Consider the following 4,983-nt stretch of genomic DNA (forward strand, 5'->3'; position numbering starts at 1 on the left):
AATCTAATAATAACATAAAAAGATTGAATTGTTCATTAAGTGATGATAATTGTAATGTAAAAGTATGTGTGTGATTTAATGTATTTAATTATAAATTGAATTATAGTGATACCATTTAGTATATGTATACTCAGCGTACAGTTGTTTTCGTGCGCAAGTTATAAAAGTCAAGTACTGAACCAACATCCAAAGCCAGACCCGACTTCAGCAAACTTTTGGTGATGCGCATTTTTTTTTTGGTAATGTGGCATGTACATAGGATGTGCATAAATGTTATTATATTTTGAATATAAATGGTTAAAAATATTAGTATTACAAGTCTAAGAATTATAATGAAAGAAGTTTATCCATTTCAATTTAATTAGTACATTGATAAATTTAAATTGATATTATATTGATTGAATTGGTTATGTTTGAAATGGATATGGTTTTAATTTCAGGGGGTTTTATGTAAAAATAAGCAAAAATGCTATCGAAATTTATAAATAAATAAAAATTTCTGGAGTACTTAAATGAGTCTTGTTTCACTTTTAATACATGTTTTAGACTTCGAGAGTTCATTATAAGGACTTAGTTATAAAATTATACTATGAATGTTATTTTATTTGTGAATTATTCGTAAGTTGTTTGATATGTCCGGTAATGCCTCATAACTCTGTTCCGGCGACGGTTCGGGGTTAGGGGGTGTTATACGGAGTTCCATTTCAAGGATGGCAAGTTCTTGATGGTGGTGAGAACCTTCCCACTAATAAATTCGCCACCCGCGTTTTTGTGTCGTTGCTGACGTAAGTATAGTAGTTAATGGGAGACATTTAAGTTATTTAACATCCTAGTGGAGGTAACGAGTCTATAATTCGAACACTTGGAGAGCCTCGTAAGATGTGATTAATTAGTAGAAGTGTGTGAGAATAAGTAATGATTAGAGTAAATCCTATGTGGGATTTGGCTGTGAATTATCTATAAATAGGATAACTTGATAGGGGAGAAAAGATTTTTGTTTCATCTTCTCTGCTAAACTTTGTTGTTATCAAAGAAAAACCAGGAGAGTTCTTCTTTGTTAAGATTAGGAGAGCTTCTGTCCTAAGTCGTCTGTTCGTAAACTTTTAAACCTTCTTTTAAGTTTTGCCAAATCGAAAGAAGCTACTGTAAGAGAGTTCAGTAGAATTTTCATTTGGATATTAGATAGGAAGCGAACGTCTATCAAGAAACTGCTTGTATATCTTTAGATTCTCGTTATCTCATAAAGTTTTGGTTGTTTTTTATGTTTAAAGAAGTCTTTTTATTGTTTTAGCCAAAGAAATAGGAGAAGGTCTCAGTAATAAAGGGAAGGAACCAGTAGAGTAGGCAAAGCTCTAAGTAAACAATTCTGGTGAGCTCTTTTGTACTTTGAGTCTTTAAATTTGTGTTATTTCAATTAATTGTTATCATTGTAGAGCCAGATAAATGGCTTTATCCCTTGTCTCTAGTTTTTGTGTCTATGAAAGTGTGTTTTAAGAGTCAGTGAATGCAAGGGTGTAAACAATTGAACATACCCAGAAATATAATGCATTCATGACAAAAATACTCCTTCCTTAGTGTACAAGCTTCGTATCCAAACTGGTGTAAGGAGGCAATAGAGGGATGTTGTGTATAATGATAAATAGAAGACACAAGATAATACGTTTTGCCTCTGGTATGACACTCTGATGCAAATCGTGATTGGTGAAAACCTGGCATTGCAGGGGAACATGTATGTGTGTGTGTGTGTGTGTGTGTGTTCGAAAAAAAGGAGGAAATTTACGGGGTAAGAAGGTGATGAATGTTAAATAGCTTTGATGAGTGGTAAGAAGATATAGGAAAATTGGTTTTTCGGAATTAGGATCAAAAGCTAATACAAGGAAAGGAGTATGTAAGAAAAATGTTGCATTTGTTAAAGCATATTACTTGTCCACGAACAACAAATTAAGTTTAAGTCCATTAAAAATATTTATTTCCTTTGAAAACATTTACGTTACGGAAGCTTTGCTCGGTAATTGTGATATTTTGAAAATAAGTAACTTTTATAAAACGCACCCTAGAGCTAACCAATTTAATAACCCAAAATATTAAAAAAATAAAAAAGAGCGGCCTTATTACAACTTAACCCAGAATAAAAATAATCAAAATAATAAATGCGAAACTTATTTTAAAGAAAACAGAAACTTAATCTTCATGGCCACTCTGAATCCCTCCCAGCTCCAAGTCCACCAACTAGGGCTCACCTGCAATGATGGAAGAGAAAAGGGATGAGTTTGGAAAACTCAGTGTGTAAAGTATCCTAACCAGAGCCCAAATCAGTTCAAGCTTTACTGGGCCTAAGCCCTATTCAGAAATCAGTGTTAACTGGGCCTTAGCCCATATCAATATTAATCTGGGCCATAGCCCCTTACAGTATCAGAGTATATTGGGCCTAGCCCATATCAGTATCAATCTGGGCTGTAGCCCTATACAAGTCGAGATATATTGGGGCTTGCCCATATCAACACAGTTGGGCCTATTTCAATACAGTCTCATATGATTAATGCATGATAACCCTATCCAACCCTGCACTTGCCTCCGTCCATCCCTACACTTCCTGTGGAGAATAAATCACCTACGCCATCCCTACACTTACAAGCAGTTAGCACCGGTTCATGACTAACTATAATCCGCAAAGAAAGTCGCTTATATCAGAATATGTGGCGTAACCACCAGAACGGGTTCTTCCTCCATAATAAAACCCAACCCCATGCAACAAATATACATGTCATGGCATATAACAAACAGAATCAGAATATCATGCATTTCAGTCAAAATTAACCCTAGGGGTATAACGGTCATTTTGCACCTAGGGGTAAAACGATAATTTTCATACTTAGGGGTAGTTTAAAAATTTTACTATTCTAGAGTTTACGTACATATTCTAACCATTAACACATTAACAGAAACACTTACCGAGCGTTTTTACTGAATTGGGCCCGTTGGTCCACTAACCCGTTTTTGGCCCATTAAGCCCAAACATACCGAAGTGCACGAAATCATGCACTTTGCAGTCTAAACATAGCAGCTTACCAAAAACATTAATCGATTTACCTCACGAGCATTCGCACACTCGCAAATCTACAAAATACCAGTTTTCGGCATTTCGGCTTTTGCCGATCTAAACTATGAAAGGGTGTCAGTACACACTTGTTTTTCGACGAAACGCTAACGAGATCTCCCCCATGATTAACCTTGTTGATCTTTAACTACTAGATCTAGATCTCGACCGCTTTCAACCTGTTGATCTTACTAGCCTCCAAATAGATCTTGATTGCTAGCCACCAAAGACGTTCTTGTCAGAAGCGTTTCCAACACTTTTCAAATCTTAGATCCACTGTGAATCTATCTTAATCGCAAGTAGGATATAGATCTAAAAATTAATTCCCGAATCACTAAAGTATGGATGTTTCAGATTTTAGTATAATGAAAAAGGAGAAAATAGAAAAAATAGAAAAGAGGAGATGACAGTACAGATTCGGCTTTGAAGGAAATTAAAGAAGGAAGAGATGAGATAAAAGAAAAGAAAGAAAGGAAAAGTAGAAGAAGATAGGTTCGGTTATTATCGATGAAGGAAAGATGAACAAAAAGGGAATAATTCATAAAAGCCAAAATTAAAAGAACAAATACGGTACTTAATGCTTATTAAAAATTCTTTCTAATTTCAAATTCCCTTGCTTTGCTCCATGAATTAAGCATTTGAACTTCATCCAACCACCTAGAAGCCTTATCCACCGTTTGACCGCTTCAGCCTGCTGCCTGGGAAGAGTTTTGGTCCAACTCTACTAAAAACAAACCAAAATAACGCCGTACCTTGAACCCAGGCACCTCCCATGCCTTTCCTAGTGTGCTTAACCACTGGGCCAGGCATTCCTTCATGCTAAAACTCAGCCTAATTTATTAATAAGGCCTACTACCCAGATTTCCTTAAGAGGCCAAATTTAAGAATTTTGTGGGCCGAACCCTGGACTTTTCCCCACACTATAAGCCCTTCGTTACTTATTTAATTACCAATAATAATAATTTTATAAATATATCTAATAATAAAATTTCAAATAATACAAGAAATAAAAATTTCATAAAAATTTTTCAAACATATATCTGATAATATTTTTCTAATAATAATAATAATTTTATCTCTTAATACTAATTAAAATTTCGTAAAAATTTAAAATATTCGTAATAATAAATATGGTAAAAATTTTCTAGTAGTAATTTAATTCAAAATTTTCTTCTTAAACGATAATATTTAAAACTTCTTAATTATTCAGGTTTTCTTCTATCCGAATCCCAAACTTAAAGCCCAATCTTCTAGGCCCAAGTTTTGGGGCGTTACACAGATAGTGTCTACCAGTAGATTGAGTCTGATCACTGTAGTATCCGTTAGTTGATACTACGGATTAATGTGTGTTGTACCCGCCAAATATAGTGTGCTAGTCTGTTAGTTTGAGTCTAATCTCTTATTGCTTGATGGCATAAATTGTGGGATGTATGTCCCAGGAACTCATTAAGTTCTCATGAACTTACCCAGATGCTTCTTCCTATTTTCAGGTTCTTAGATTAAGCATTGAGCTAGTTAAGAATTAGCCAAATCAGCTGCCATCTGTGAGCCTTATTTGTTTTTCGTAGGTAATATGTAATTGTTAGGGGTACTAGGACAGTTTTTAGATGCCGCCATTTAAAAAAAAAGTCATTTAATTATACTTTGAAAATGATATTTTGAAATCTTTGAATATTGATTAGCAGCCTTGTTGGCTTATCATTTATTTGTGATTGATGGATGTTGTCTAAGCTGTTGTCAAAGGCTATTTACTTGTATCTTTAGTCTTTTAAAGTGGCGTGGTACTATTTTAAATTTCTGTTTCTCAAATATAAAATTCAAATTACCGGTACACTACTTTGACAAACGAGTACCCGTCAAATCGCAATGTTATTTAAATAGAAAAG

Source organism: Gossypium arboreum, chromosome 7, assembly GCF_025698485.1.
Source record: "Gossypium arboreum isolate Shixiya-1 chromosome 7, ASM2569848v2, whole genome shotgun sequence".
Lineage (NCBI taxonomy): Eukaryota > Viridiplantae > Streptophyta > Magnoliopsida > Malvales > Malvaceae > Gossypium > Gossypium arboreum.